Here is a 17,307-nt window from a genome sequence, read left to right as displayed (position 1 = left end):
TGCTTGGTTAGCGGGAAAAAAATATTGCCGAGCACCGAGGATTTTTACCGCTGAGATACCTTGATATTATCAAGGTTTATCTCAAAAGCGGTAAAAATCCTGCGAAATGCATGAATATCGTTGAAAAATCAGCTATATTCATGCATTATCGTGACAATGCTCTTAGCCATGTTATCCACCTTCCATTGGATAACATGGCTAAGAACTGCTTTTAGCAGGCGTTAGCTTTTGGAGATATTTGCGCTTAGCGCGAATATTTCCAAAAGTTGTTCATAGGGGTTAGCGATGTTAGCAACTGTTTTCAGTCGCTAACATCTTGGCACTCCCACTTTGCATGTCATTAGCGATAATTATCGCTGACATGCAAAGTGGGCCCCTAAATGCCCGCTATCGCCTACAAGCTGTCGCTAACTGGTGTTAGCGACAGCTTGGTAATAGGGCGATAAAATTATTGACGCATTAGTGGGAAAAAGTCCCGCTAATGCGGCGATAATGCCCTTGGTAATATGCCCTTATATCTTTAATGCATCCTCCGCCACGGGGCTGGCACACTTTTTTAAAGTTGTAAGCAGTGGCCTTGTGACTTCTTTTCAAACTATATTTGGTGTGTTCCCAGCATTGTGGAGAAGTGTGGCTCACTGGTTAGAGCGGCAGACTATGAAGCAGAGATCAGGCCCGGGACCAGGGTTCAAGTCCCGACATGGCAGGGTCTTGGGCTCAATGTCTGTGGACTCGATAATTTGCGCCTCAGCACCTACTCTAATCATGGGTCCCACGCAGCAACTCTGGGCAATAGCTTGCTTAATCTCCACAATGGCTCCAACAACACTGGGATGCCTGGCTTCACCTTGGGGGTGCCCAGGAGGGGCATCTCACAGGTAGAGCCAGGAAGGGTTCTACAGCATTATACAGCGCCGGGACGTCCCGTTGCTGGGGCAGCTGTGCGCTTTACAAGGATACTACATTTAAATTTTTTCATTCTATTTTTTCCAGTCTGTTTGGTGGGTTTCCTTTACTGCTGGCTCTGGCTGCCGGCGTGCTTTTACTGTTTTGTTTGTTTCAAAATGAATGCACATCCTGTGTTACCAGAAGAGCTGTCACGGCTGGGGCTGCTTCGCAACCGAATGCTTGAGTACTATGGCGCGCTGCCTCTTGCTACTTTGAGTGCAGCTTATGGATTATCGTTTTGATTTCCCTACTTTACATGCGTCCAGCCTGTCTTTCATTGCCTGAGTTGCAAATTCGACTGGGCCTTGGATTTGTGTCTGCAATACGTGTCTCCCGATGCGGATTATGATCAGCTTATCAGCCCCTTAGTTGCTCATAAATTGCTTTGTTCTGGCGGAGGGATTATGGCCTTTGCAGCGATGCATGGAGTTCTGGGTAGTTGGAATGTGTTCGCAGCGGCGCAAGATTTCTTGGCACACAGCTTCATTGAAAAGCCACCGAGTTGTCCTCTGATGGTGCTAGAGGCTCCGGTAGTTAAGGAACATGTATGTTCTTTCCCTTTATTAAATTGGATGGCCAAAATATTTTCAGATGAGAACAGTGACTTCCTGTTGGAGGCTGTTGCTGCATATTTTGCATATTCATTGTTAGAATGAGATGTGTCTTTGTCTCTTTCTTCACTGACTAACGTCACTTATTGGACATCGGATATTTGTTACTTTTTTAAGATTTTATTTCCCTGCCCAGCCCTATTGACTTCACTATGTCCAATGGCTACAGTTTTTGAGGTTGAACTATTGTCGGACTATATAGTTTTGATTCTAAAAAATATTTTTCCCCATTGTGCAAATTTGAGACTGGTTCTGACTATTGTTCTTGAACTATGCATTCAAAAATGTGCCCCTTCTATTATTTTGTCTTATCTTATCCGTGCATGGATCACGGGAGGCTGTCAGGGAGATGGGCTTTGCCTTTACACTGTGCTAAGTTAGCATGAGCTTATTAGAAGTTTAAACACCATTTTTCCTTTCTGCTGCTTTTGCACACAGCACATATTATTATAAATGTTTAGAGTCTAGCAGAATATTTTGCTTTACACGAGAATAATATGTTTTCCTATTGAATCAACTTTGCTTGGTAAGCTATGTCTGAACAGTGAGTGCCGAGGCCTTCAAGGTTATTTCAACACAGTGGCTGTTGTTCGGTCTGATCAGTGCACGTCCTAGACATAACACATATGCAGCTGTGGCCACCTCTAATTTTGGCGCGTTTAATAATGCACTGCGCAAAGCATGCACACACAGTTGGAGAACATTCGCATGCAGAGAGCTGGTGTAGAAAATGATGCGATACCTTTCTACTAGGACCAGAGGAATGGGGTCATCCTTGTAAACCCAAAGAGAGCTTCTGTAGATATAATATAATATACTAGCAAGGGAGGGTAAGACTGAGGTGTAATTTAGCCTTCTTCCCTTTAGCATTTTAACATGCTTTCTCCCTTTGTATTTTATGGAATATTAACTATGCTGATAACCCTGTTGCTTATGATATGTTTGCTTGTATTAGCTAAGATACTGCGCTTGAGAACACGGCACTAGAAATAAATATTTCAAACTTGCACGTGTCTTCATTTACTCCTCGTTTTGGACTGGTATGATAGTATACCGAAAGAGGGTTTGTGTGTTCCACGTTACCTGAGGTGTTCTAAGTTCATGTTCTGGGTTGTCTAATCATTGGGGGTATGGAAGAACCAATGAGACACTGATTGCTAGACTGGTAGGGGATTTCGGATACTAAGGTGAGTTTTGGTACACCCTAATTCACTGAGGTTCCAAGTCTCTATACACAGTTCGGTGTAGGAGCAGAATCCCTGCTACAGTATGGATAACTATATACTTGTAATAGTGATTTTATAACACACTAACTATGACTTACTATCTATATGAATAAATAAAGTGGTGTTTGTGTAAGTGTGTAGCTTAGTAAATATAAGTGTGATCAATTGTTTGCATAAGTGAGTAGAATGTCTGCATAAGTGAATACGATGTGTGCTGGTGTGTAATGTTGATGTAGGTGTATAAGTATATTTAATAGTGTTCTATTAATCTTAGTTACCATGTATGAGTGAATCTATAGGTAAGTGTTTACAAGTGTGTGTAGATTTAGGAATCACTCAGTGGGTTTTTAGAAACTTGTATTGGTGTGTCAATGGTTTCAAATATGGTACTCCATATATTATAATGAGTGTTGAAAGGTTATACTAGTGTATGATAAGATGTTTCAAATTGTCACGTAGATGATGTTATCAGTGATGTCATCAGTGATGTCATTTGAGATGTCATCAGTGATCTCTGACCATGTCATGAATGATGTAATATGTGACATCAGCAGTGGATTGCGGGCGCGCGAGTTATAGTTAGCACAGCCTGGGAATTTCAATGGTTTTGTACGAGTGAAATGTCCAACTAACTGTAACACCCCTAAAACCAATGTTTTTTCAGTGACTTTCTAAGGTTTTTTAAATGCTAATTCCTAACTATAACATGTCTGAAACCTATGGGTTTTTTCAGTGAATTTCAAAGGTTTTGTAAATGACAATTTTTAAATGTTTTAATTCTTATATTTATTTTTTTGATACTGATTTACTAATTTTATTTTACTATTTATTTTAAGATATTTTATTTTTTAAATTACATTATAATTACATTATACATTACATTACAAAATATACTTTCTCAGAATGAATTACTTTAGTTTAAATACTTTGCAAATAGGCAATAGACTTTAAAGTACAATAGTTACAGTTGTTGCAATGGACAACACAATTTCAAACACAATGCAACATTGAGCTTAATGGGAATATCTAGTTAAATGCAATTAGTTACTTTATGGATTACTTTTCTAGCCACAGGACTGGATCCTAGATTCAGTCCTGGGACAACTCCTGTAAACAGCTGAGTAAAAGCGTTTTGGTTACAGTGATGATTTTTAAGGAATATTATTGTATTTTCAAATTTGGCACACATTTTTTTCACATAGAATCACCAATGTTATCCTATGGGAGGAAATTCACTTAGCAGGTAAGTAGTGTTATTGTTAATTTTTCTTACTCAGTGGTGGATCCTGGATCCAGCACTGGTGCATCTCATGTACACAGTTGAAAGAATGCGTTTAAGTCATGCAGGCGATTTTTAAGGAATATTTTTAGTTTGTGAAAATAGACAGAAACTTTTCTGGTGGAAAGCAGACAATGGATTCCTTTGGAAGGAAATATAAGTTACTGGTAAGTATGGTTAGAATTACTTTTCAGGATCAGTACTGGGCTCAAAGATGCAGCACTGAGGTATTTTCTGATAACAGGCGAGTAAATCGGAATTTGTTGTTAGGCTGATTTTAGGTGAATATTTTAAAGTTCCAAAACTCCACACCTAGAAGAATTTCCAAGTGAAACCAGTCAATGTTAGCCCATGGAAGGAAATTCAAGTTACTGGTAAGTATGGTTAGAGTTACTTTTCAGGATCAGTACTGGGCTCAAAGATGCAGCACTGAGGTCTCTCCTGATAACAGGTGAGTAAATAGGAATTCGTTATTTGGCTGATTTTAGGTGAATATTTTAAAGTTCCAAAACTCCACACTTAGAAGAATTTCCAAGTGAAACCAGTCAATGGTACCCTATGGAAGGAAATTCACTTAGCAGGTAAGTAGTGTTATCTTTTTTTTTTCTTACTCAGTGGTGGATCCTGGATCCAGCACTGGTGCATCTCCTGTAAACAGTTGAAATAATGCATTTGAATCATACAGGCGATTTTTAAGGAATATTTGTAGTTTGTGAAAATCAACTAAACTTTTCTGGTGAAAACCAGACAATGGATTCCTATGGAAGGAAATACAAGTTACTGGTAAGAATGGTTATAATTACTTTTCAGAAACAGTACTGGGCTCAAAGTTGCAGCTCTGCGGTCACTCCTGATAACAGGTGAGTACATCGGAATTCGTAGTTCTGCTGATTATATAGCAATATTTTAAAGTTCCAAAATTCCACACTTAGAAGAATTTCCAAGTGAAACCAGTCAACGTTAGCCTATGGAAGGAAATTCAAGTTACTGGTAAGTACCGTTAGAATTACTTTTCATGATTAGTACTGGGCTCAAAGATGCAGCACTGAGGTCTCTCCTGATAACAGGTGAGTAAATCGGAATTCGTAGTTCGGCTTCTTTTAGAGGAATATTTGTACATTTCAAAAATCGACACTTAGAAACTTTTCAGGTAAAAACCACACAATGGATTCCTATGGAAGGAAATACAAGTTACTGGTAAGAACGGTTAGAATTACTTTTCAGGATCAGTAGTGGGCTCAAAGAAGCAGCACTGAGGTCTCTCCTGATAACAGGTGAGTAAATTGGAATTCATATTTCGGCTGATTTTAGAGGAATATTTGCACAATGGTGAAGGAAGTGGGCGGTGCCTGAGGTGACATGTGTGCAAATACGCCCTGTGGCGCGTTTTAAGTTGGGGAATTAATTCCTCTTCAATCCTGAGGTCCCCTGGGGGCCAACTAGTCCACCAGGTACCTCCAGTATGCGCCAGGGAGGTGGCGCTCCACAGGGCTGGAGGGCCTGAGCGCCCCCCCCACCCGCATTGAATAAGCCCCAGGGGTGGCGGTGCCCGGGGCTGGGGGGGTCCGAGAGCCCCTCCACCCAAATTGAATAAGCCCTGGGGGTGGCAGTCCCTGGGACTGGGGGCCCCTTCGGGCCCCCATAACATCTAAAACAGTGCCCCCGGGATTTGGCCCACCCGGGGGCTAAATAGCAACGAAGCGCGGGAGTCCGCACTTCAGTTTTTTTTATTTAAATTTCAGTAGGCTGGGTGCGCAAATCTCACCAATTTCTTTTTTTTAAAAATGCTTTTTTGTTGGACCCCCTGAGAAGGCCTAGGGGTCAGGGTGTTTCTACCCTGCCCCCTTTACGCATTTTGCGACGTTTTTTCTTTGTTTTTTTGGGCCTCAGTTCTACCGAAGCACAAGATGGCTGCCTACACTTCCTGATTTTGACAGTTGTCTGCCAATTAGCATTCAGCTCATGCACAGCAGGGTGCTTGTAGGCTGCGCGGAGGGTACGCGGATAGTACCCGGATCCTCCGCCCCCATAGATATATCTGTACTTTTAACTGTCATTTTCTCAGGAACTACTGAACGGATTTACACCAAATAAGCAAAAGGCACAATATATATTATCTATAGTTATAGTTAGGACCTGATATCCATAGGAAATCCGCAACATTCTATTTGGAATAACCTTGGCGCCGATTGACGAATCTGCTCACAATTTTCCAAGCTTGCGAATTTCTGTGTTTAATTTTAGTTTAAAACATTACTTTGTCACAGAAGTTGTCTCCTAATTACAACGTTATTTTAACCTTTGGTATTGGTCAGTAACTATATATGTTGGGCGAAACGCGTCATGGAGGGCACTTGTCCTAGTTAATTTATGCCAAAAATAAATTGTGCACTGCTTTTTCACGTACATCTGTGTGGAGGTCGTTGATTTCTGCCTTGGGAGAAATTGTGAGGTCTGTGCCTGCTGATACCGTTCCTTGGAGTGGGGCGGACAGGACTTCTGTTGTGATATATATATATATATATATATATATATATATATATATATATATATATATATATATATATATATATATATATATATATATATCCAAATACTTCGTCCGACGCAAACACGTCTTCAATCCATATCACTCGGATCGCATTAAAGGACGAAAAAGCCAAACCCGTTTCTGGTGCAAAATTCAATGCTTTATTCCTTAAGAAAGATAAACACCCAGCAAGTCCGCATTTTTTTTTTTTTTTGGTGCAAAATTCAGTGCTTTATTCCTTTAGAAAAATAAACACCCAGCAAGTCCACATGACGCGTTTCGCCTCTAGTCTGAGGCTTGATCACATGATGTGCTGCTGAAACTGTTGAGGGTACTTATAGGGCATATCACAAGAGGTGGAGTAACATAGTTTCTTCCTACATTTTAACCCCTTAGAAACTGTGAACAAGTTTGTGTTTGCCAGACACTGTTTTGTGCAGAAATAAAAGACATAGTGTCTAAAATGTTTCAAGCCACAGTATAACAATCTCAGCAAAAGCCACAAGGAACTGTGCAAATTACGCAATACACTTTGTAAACATATTAGAGCACAAAATCCATTTCCCTGTGCAGAAGTCAAAAAAATAAAAGACATAATGTCTAACATTCATAAAAACTTCATTATGGTATTTGAGCATAGCAGCAACAATATGTGCAAACCACGCAATATAGACAATTTAAAACTTATTCATATCTAAGTCTAAAAATCATCCTTATACAAAAACAGTTCCCAGTTTGTAAAAAATTCATATAGGGTACCAATATAACCCAAGTGGGTCTTATCTCTCATTGCTAATGCCTATTTCAGGTTATCTCAATCAGTAAAACGACCCCAAAAGTGCAAGGGATGTGCCAAATTCTGCTATTAATTGATATGTGCAAATATTTAAAATCATGGGGAACAGGGAGGAGGAGGTCAATATTCTATCCTTAATTATTCAAACAGTTGTTCTTTCATGTTGCTAAAACCACTTGTAAGATCAGCGATTCCCTTTGTTCTTGTCTCAGAAGATACAACATAAAAGATAGGCACTAGAATCGATGGTGCCTGGAGGTATTGTCGGAAACCATGATACATACGCTTTGCCAGCTATAGACACCTGTGTAGATCTTCACTGGCGTTAAGACCTCCTGGGGTCTTACTATCCAATTCTAATATGTATCTGGTTTCCAGAAGGCGCTTCTCGATTACCTCCTCTCTTTAGAGGCATAATACAATCTATAACATAATATTGTAAATGTGTAGGATCGCTGTTATGAACACTTTCAAAGTGGCGGGCCACCGGATAAGTTTGATCCTTTCCTACGATGGCCCTTATGTGTTGCAATATCCGTTTGTGGGCGGGCAGTCGGTACTCCCCACATACCTCAACCTACACGGACACTGCAACACATAGACTGCATAGTCAGTTTTGCAGGTCAGACGTTTCTTGATTGGTACTGCAGTTTCTTTGAATGGAACTGTGTAGTGCGTTTTATTGCACCCAAATCTGCATGCTTTGCAAACACTGCACTTTTTAAATCCACCACTCAGAGCCATCCAGGTGTTCGATACAGGTGTCGCAAGGATGTTACTTACTAATTTATCAGCCATAGAGATAGATTTTCTAAAGGTGACATCTACTTTTTTTGTTATATATCTACCTATGACAGGGTCCCCTGTCACCAGGTTCCAATTTTTATAGAAAATCTTTCTAATTTCCTTATGTTGCTTGTTAAAAGTCATGATCACTCTAGGACAGATTTTCGGATTGCTTTCTGTCACAGTAATGGGCTTAATTTTGACAGTTAAAGCTTCCTCCCTAGTTATTGCAGTGGATCGGTTAATTGCCTTCTGGATTGTCTTTTCAGTATACCCCCGAGACAAAAAATGTTTCCTGCTCTCCTCCTGTGCCACATGACATTCCTCGTCTGTACTACATATTCTTCTAATGCGTAGCATTTCCCCGAAGGGAATGCTACTTATTAGATGATGGGGATGTTGGCTGGTTGCGTGTAAAACTGTATTACCAGCAGTTGGCTTTCTATGTAGCCTAGTAGCCAGACCCGTATTGGTCACAAATACCTCTGTATCCAAAAACACAACCAATTTCTCATGTATAGTGGAAGTGAATTTCAAATTCAAATTGTTCTTATTTAATTGATCCACAAAACTTTGGGCCTCATCCTTCGATCCCTTCCATATCATAAATAAGTCATCTATATATCTAAGCTAAATAGGTACATGATTTTGCATGATGGCAAAAAGGTGTCCCCTGAGGACCTGCTCCTCCCAGAGTCCCATGTGCAAACACGCTAGACTCGGAGAAAAGCAGGCCCCCATAGCGACCCCCCTGATCTGCTGGTATATCTGGTTGTTGAACAAAAAATAATTTTGCTCCAAGCAGATCTGGATGATAGACAGTAACATCTTGTTATGCGATGAAAAATTCATCGCTCTTTTGTCTAGGTAATACTGTACTGCTTTTATCCCATCGCTGTGTTTAATGGATGTATACAATGAGGATACGTCAAGTGAGCAAACAGTTGGAATTCCAAACAACATTATTCAATTTTCTGATAAAATCTGAAGTATCCTGTACATATGACCACACATTTTTGACCCAATCCTGCAAATAATAGTGTATGTATTTGGAAATGTTCTCTGTGGAGCTCTATTGATGGCCGAAATATTTGGGCGACCGGGTTGGTTGACCACATTTTTATGTATTTTTGGGATCAGGTAAAATGTCGGTATTACTGGATGCTCTTTCTTTAAAAAGCCGAATTCTTCTTTAGATATTAAATTTCCACTTCTCCATGCCATTAATTTGGAGTTCTGATCCTGCCACGCTGTTTTAATGGCTGATAGATTGCTTTTCCTATAGCATAGAGGATCCATCACTTGATTCTCGGCTTCAGTGATATACATTTGTCGTGGCCATAATACTATATTACCTCCTTTGTCGGCTTGTCTGACAATTATGTTCTTATCCAATTCCAATTTTTTTAATTTTTAATCAGATTATGGTAACATTGATTTCTTATGTTAATGGCACTGTGTTTTTTATTTGTGGCAATGTAAAGCTGTTTCAAATCCTTTGTGACAAGTTCCTGATACACATCAAGAATATCGTGGGTCAAAATTGGTTGAAATGTGGACATGGGTTTGAATGGTGTTCTACAGAATGCTTGATCTTCCCTTGATGACACTAATGGTACTTCAGTTGTTATCCCTGATTCATTCTGTAGATCCCAAATCTCTTCAAACATAGTTCGATCCCCCGTTTCCAATAAGGATGGACTGTTTCGTGCCTCCATTTGTTTTTTTTTATTTGGTTGAAGGAGAAAGAACTTGTTTAATTTAAGTTTCCACACAAATCGATACGTGTCCATTCTGGTGTTTGCATAATTGAAATTTGATGGCGGACAGTACGACAATCCTAAGCCTAGGATAGTCTTATCGTTCATAGTCAGTTTGGCATTGGTGAGGTTTATTACTGAGTTGGAGTTTGGGCTGGTGCTGGTTTGCGATTTTGTTTGTTCCAGCGTCCTTTCTGTGGCTTTTTCTCGCTGTTTGGCTTTGTACCGGTGGCACTTCCGCCTTGCGTTACGTTTTTGATTTGCTCGTTGTTGCCTACTCGTACACCCCCTGGGATTCTGGGTCTTAACATGTCTCGACGATCTTGGCATAGGAAACTTGCTTCTTGCGCCAGCGAGAGTTTTGTAAACCCCACATTCGATGGTCCTGCCACTTCATTCTCTACCTAACTCTCTGCTGCTGAACTGACATCAGTTGATGATACTGAAATGGCCGTATCTTACGCATTACCTTGGCGTGTTTTTCTAGCCCTGGCTTTTACATTATCATAACGCTTTGCAAATGTAAATATTTGCCCATTTAGATAATCAATGCGGTCGCGTTCAAATTTGTAGGCCTTGCATTTCCTAATTATTTCCTCATCTTTGTTTATTCTTATCATCACTTCAGTTCTCATTTTATCCGCCTGCTCACTTGTCCCCATTCCAGTTATTTCCATTTCTAATTGATCTATCTCAGCCTGTATTTTGATGCGGTCATTTTCCGCATACCTCACCAGGATTGCCATCAGCTTACTTGAGGACTCAAGGTTAGTCTCTGCCCACTCAGTTAGCATCGCTGAGTCAGGGGTCTCATAGCTTGGAGCAAGTGTTATACGCAAACCTCTGGGCACTCGACCGACTTGTAAATACCGGGAAAGGGATTTATTTTCCCACCACTTTGACTGCTCTTTCTTCATCAGTTTCCCCAGTTTTTTTTAACATATCTCTTAATGTGGGATTAGCAGTTGTAGTAATTATTTGTCTTTGTATTCGTGATTCCCCAGCCGGATATTCCACGAACAGCGTTTCTTCCGCCTCCTCCCTGTTATGCAACACATCGGCGGACATTGTTTGCTGAAATTTGTTACGGGTGGAATATATCTAATAAAGCACTGTTTCAATGAAAAGCGCGTTTCTTCTTGGAGCCCCAAGATAGCTCGCGCTTACACTGTTGCACAACTCCCCACTGGAACTTCCGTAATGGTCCTACCTTTACCGGGCTATCTTGCTACCATCGGATTCCTCCCATCCTGATGGTGTCGATTCCCGCTACCAGGTCAGACGTGTCCTCCGGTTTCCAGGGGCTCTTCGCAGTATGCTTCTCGCCGAAGCCACGTAGTATAGTAGTTCCGGGTTACGGAACCAACTGCTTCCTGCCGCCGAGCCGTGCACAAAGAGGGAGGAGTTCAGCTTGCACCGCAGAAGCCTTCACGGTGCTTCCACATCCAAATACTTCGTCCGACGCCAACACGTCTTCAATCCATATCCCTCGACTCGCATTAAAGGACGAAAAAGCCAAACCCGTTTCTGGTGCAAAATTCAGTGCTTTATTCCTTTAGAAAAATAAACACCCAGCAAGTCTGCATGTATATATATACATGTGGGTCAAAATGGGAAGGAGGCTCCATGAGATTCCTTCCTCTTTGAGAATGTAAGACAAAATATTTTTTAAGAGCAGACAGTAGTCCCATGGATCACTGCCTTCTCTTAAAATGAAACTTGAAAAAATACTTTTTTATAAACACATAATTTTTTCATACATGGAAATAAATGCTTTATTAAAAAGTATTCACAGACTTGGTGGTCTGTTTAGTCAAGCAGTCGACCATACCTGTGATAGTGGCAATTCATAGTGGGTCCCAAATTGCTACCTTCCATATTATTATGCATCAGGTAGGCCAATTTGTGACCCTCTAGGAATTCCTTTTGTAAAATAAAAAGTTTCACACATTAGGAATAAGGGTTTCTAATTGCAATTCAAATATAATGGCAAATTGGAAATCGCTTTTCTTAATGTTAGAACATCCGGCCTAAAGTCCCCGAGTCCTGTAAGGGCTGCCTGAAAAATGTTGCCTTGTGTTCTACACAGCCAATCAGCACGCTTGCAGGAGCCTGATTTCCATGGGCGTGAATTGGCCCAATGAAAAAATCCCCCTGGGACAATCAAAATGCTCTATTTTCTTTATTGGATTTGAGGGACTTTGGTGAGAGCCCATCAAACCAAACCATCTAGATATACAAATATGTGTGATCCTTAATATCTCGAAAAATGCAGATTTGCACTAACTCACAAAAAGCACAGTTTCTGGACTAAGATCTAGCTTCCTGCCAAATTTGGTGTTATTCTGTTCAGCGGGTTTTTAAGTAGCATTGTTAAAATAAGTCTATGGAAAATGCATGCACTCCACTCTATGCTACTACACCCTACAACACTCTATTCCACTTTATGCTCCTCCACTGTAGCCACCCTACTACACCATATGCCAATGCACTCCATTCCACTCTATGACAAGTCACTCCACTCCAGTCTATGACATGGGACTACACTCACACCCATTCCATTCAAGTCCATTCTACACCATACCACTCCACTCTATGATATGGCGCCCCAGTCTACTACACACCACTCCACTATAAGACACTCTACTCTACAGCACTCTATGACATGCCACTCTCCACTCTATAGCACTCCACTGTACTTTATGACATGCCACTCTACTCTACTCCACGTGACCCTATGACCTTCTATGCTACTCTACTTCAATCTACGAAACCTCTACGGTCCTCCACTGTATGACACTCTACTGCACTCTATGCAACTCTCTCTATGCCACTCCACACCACTTTACTCCACTTTACTCTATGACACACTACCGCAGTCTACTCCACTGTAGGCCTAGGCAAAACATGTGGTGTTTTACTCTGCAGAATTCTGTGGAGTTATAATAAAACTCTTTTAGACTCTGTGAAATTCTGCTAAGTGGTGAAAAATGCTTTTCCGGCCATTTGCATTGCTTTTCATGCCAGTAGCGCATTCTGCACTGAAAAATCAGTGCAAATGACTCCACACAGCCATTTTATTTTCCCTGCTTCTGTTCACCTCTCCTTGCTGGCTGCCTTTTCCTCCATCCAACCTAATCCAGTCCCATCTGTTCTTCCCTATTCCCAATGCAAGCTTTTTTGTGCTTCTTGTATTACTGTCGCGCTTTCCTTTTTACATTTCGGTGACTTTTTTTGTACATTGTTTTACTTTCCTTGCCCTTCCTATCTGTCTGATCTCCTATTTTGCTTCTTCCCATTTCCAATCCCACACCCAGTCTATCTCCTTCCTGACCCGGTTGCAATAGTAGAAGCAGGCAGTGTTACTCGAACCCCATGTGGGCGAAGTAGAATGGCAGGACAATGGGCCCACCATATCTTCAGTGAGGCGGAGGGGGCACCACTACTCTTATGAGAGCAGTGCCACCTAATCCTCATGCTGGTAGCGGCTCCTGGAGGGAGTGCTGTGGGCGGTGACACAGTGTGGGGGAGGTGCAGGGTGGGGGGTAGTAAACTCCAGAACATGGCCTAACGGAGGTAAGTATACAAATAAATAAATAAAACGAATTTCATTGCGCGTGCTGCATTGCCAAATGTGAAGAAGGGGACAGAACGGGAGGTGAGGGAAGAGGAAGGGACAAGGGAAGGGGAAGAAGGGGATCGGAGGGGAGGTGGAAGGAAAGTGGAAGTGAAGAGGAGGAGATGAGGAGGGAAGCAGAAGGGAAGAGCAGAGAGGAGAGGATGGGAGTAGAGAGGAGAGGAGGGGAAGGGTGGTAGGTAGGGAAACGGAGAGGCAAGAGGAGGGAAGTGGAATAGATCAGAGGAGTGTAGAGGAGGAGTAGGTAGGAGGAGGGGAGAGAAGTGAAAGTGAAGAAGGAAGGGGAGGAAGAGATGGGAAGAGGGGATAGAGGAAGGGGAGGGAAATAAAAGGGAAGAGGGAAAAGGGGGTGGGAGAGAAGAGAGAAGGGAGGGGAGGAGAGATGTGGAAGGAAGAGGGGGGTGATAGGGACTAGAAAAGAAAGGAGTGGGAGGAGGGAAGGGAAGGGAAAATAAAAAGACAGGAGGGGGACATAGAAAGGAAGCAGAAGAGAAGTGAAGGGGAGAGAAGTTGAAGGGAAGAGCAGAGAGGAAACAATGAGAGGGGAAGGGAAGAGTAGAGAGAGGGGATCGAAGAAGGGAACAGAGGGGTGGGAGGGAAGGGGTAAGAAGAGAAGAGAGAAGGGAAGTGGAGAGGAGGAGAGGGGAGGGGTAGAGGGGGATATGATGGAAAAAGGAAGAGGAGAGGAGAGGAGGGGTTTGGGACGAGGTGAGAAGAATGCAAGGGGGAAGCAAGGGGGAGGGGATGGAAGTGGAAGGGAAGATGTAGAGGGGTGATGGGAGAGAGGTGAAGAGGAGATTGAAATGGTTGGAAGTGGAAAGGAAGAGGGGAGGGAGGAGAAAGAGGGAAGGAGGGGGAGAAAGGAGGAGGAAAAAGGAAGAAGGCATGAGGATAGGATGGGAGTAGGCAAGTGGAAAAGAGTGGAGAGGAGGAAAGACAAGGGGTGTGGAAGAGTAGAGAAGGTAAGGGCTTCCCCTCAGAAGAGAGGGTAGGATTGGAGGGGAGGGGAGTGGAGGAAAATGGGGAGAGAGGAAGAAAGTGGGAGGGGAGTGGAGGGAAGTGGGGGAGAGAGGGGGAAAGTGGGAGGGTGGAAGAAGGGATAGGAAGTGGATGGATGGGGAGGAAAGTGGAAGGAAAGTGGAGAGGGGAGCAGCAGGCGTGAGAGGTGAAGGTTTGGAGAGGAGGGGAAGGGGAAGGGGAAGGAAGTAAAAGGGAATGGGGAGGGGGAGGAGAGAAGGGGAGGGGGAAGTGGGAAGTAGTACAGAGGGAATAGAGGACTGTGGAGGAGGGAAGATTGAACAGGGAAGAGAAGAGTGGGGAGTAGGGATGAGGGGAGTGGAGAGAAGGGGGTGGGAATAGGAAGGAAAGATGGGAGTGAGGTGGAGGAAAAAGGGAGAAGAGGAGGCAGGAGGCCACGTCACCTTCAACCACACCACCGAACTCCACTGCATCCATTTCACCTTCAAGAAACCAACCACACACCACCACCGCACCCAACAGCTGCCCCGCCGCTGCTGGAGCAAAGTCACTGAGGAACAGCTGACCACCACCGTGGCCCAATACCCACCCACCGACCCAGACACTGCCGCCCGCAACCTCCGACAGTGGATCAACGACTGTGCCAACACCCTCGCCTCACTCAAGAAACCCTCCAACAGCCATGTCAGCAAGAAAGCCACCTGCTTCACCATTGAACTCCAGACCTCCAAACACGCATGCCGGAAACTGGAGAAGAAATGGCTCCAAGAACGCACACCGGACTGCCACGCAGCCCACAGTGACGCCACCCGCAGACATCACCACCTCATCAGAGAAGCCAAGAGATCCTGCTTAAAAACCGCCTGGACAACAACGAACAAGACAGCAAAGAACTCTTCAGCATCGTGAAAGAACTCTCCAACCCCAGTGCCAACACCGACATCCTACCCTCGCAAGAACTGTGCGACTCACTGGCCATCTTCTTCCACCACAAGATCACCGACATCCATGACAGCCTCAACACCATGACCGCCCCTACTATGCCAGACTCCACCCCCCATGCGAACACCACCCGCACCAACCGCCTGACCTCCTGGTCCAACGTCAACTACGACGAGACTTGCATGGTCATGAACTCCATCCACTCAGGATCTCCATCAGACCCGTGCCCTCACCTCGTCTTCAACAAAGCAGAGGCAGCCATCGCACCCAAACTACGGAAGGTCATCAACATCTCCTTCAAAAGAAAAAGCTGGAAGCACGCCGAAATCCACGCCCTCCTCAAGAAGCCCAAGACAGACCCCAAGGCCCTCAAGAACTTTCGGCCCATCTCCCTGCTCCCGTTCCCGGTGAAGGTCATCGAGAAAATCATCAACATGCAACTGACCCGCCACCTTGAAGACAACAACATCCTAGACCCATCCCAGTCCGGATTCAGACAAAACCACAGCAGCGAGACAGCCATTATCGCCGTCACAGACGACATCAGGCGCCAACAAGACAATGGCGAAACATCAGCCCTCATCCTCCTGGACCTGTCAGCCGCCTTCGACACGGTCTGCCACGGAACTCTAAAGACACACCTCCAAGAAGCGGAATCCAAGAGAAGGCCCTTCATTGGATCACGTCCTTCCTCTCCGGCAGAACCCAGAGCATCCGCCTCCCACCATTCCGATCCAAAGCCACCAACATCATCTGTGGTGTCCCCCAGGGCTCATCCCTCAGCCCAACACTGTTCAACATCTATATGGACCCCCTCGCACAAGTGGCCGCCAGCACGACCTCCACATCATCACCTACGCCAACGACACCCAGCTCATCCTCTCCCTCACCAAGGACCCGTATACCGCCAAAACCAACCTCCATGAGGGAATGAAGGCCATCGACGACTGGATGAGGAGCAGCCTGCTGAAGTTGAACTCAGACAAGACGGAGGTCCTCATCCTCTGAACCACCCCCTCAGCCTGGGACGACTCCTGGTGGCCGACTACACTGGAAACAGCACCAACACCCACCGACCACGCACGCAACCTAGGATTCGTCCTCGACTCCTCCCTCTCCATGTCGAAGCAGGTCAGCGCTGTCTCATCCTCCTGTTGCAACACCCTCCGCATGCTCCGCAGGATCTACAAGTGGATCCCGACCGAAACCAGAAGGACGGTGACACAGGCCCTCATCAGCAGCAGGCTGGACTATGGCAACACACTCTACGCAGGAATCCCAGCCAGACACCTGCGTCGACTACAACGCATCCAGAACGCCTCCGCCCGACTGATCCTCAACATCCCCCGCCGCAGCCACATCACCCCCTACCTGACAGACCTACACTGGCTCCCCGTCGACAAGAGGATTCACCTTCAAGCTCCTCACCCACGCACACAAAGCTCTCCACAATGCCGGACCAGCCTACCTGAACGGCAGACTCAGCTTCTACACCCTCATCCGCCAGCTCCGCTCCGCCAGCCTCGCCCTCGCCGCTGTCCCCCGCATCCAGCACACGACCTCCGGAGGCAGATCCTTCTCCTACCTCGCCGCCAAGACCTGGAACACCCTCCCCACCCACCTACGGCAGACCCAAGACCTACTTACCTTCAGAAGACTCCTCATGACCTGGCTCTTCAAGCAGTAGCGGCACCCCCCTCTGCTCAGCGCCTTGAGACCCTCATGGGTAGGTCCTGCGCTTTACAAGTATTCTGATTGATTGATTGAGGATGGATGGGAGTAGGCAAGTGGAAAAGAGGGGAGAGGAGGAAAAA

Source organism: Lissotriton vulgaris, chromosome 9 (genome assembly GCF_964263255.1).
Source record: "Lissotriton vulgaris chromosome 9, aLisVul1.2, whole genome shotgun sequence".
Taxonomy (NCBI): Eukaryota; Metazoa; Chordata; class Amphibia; order Caudata; family Salamandridae; genus Lissotriton; species Lissotriton vulgaris.
The sequence above is the reverse complement of the archived record's forward strand: the minus strand, read 5'-3'. Positions refer to the sequence as shown.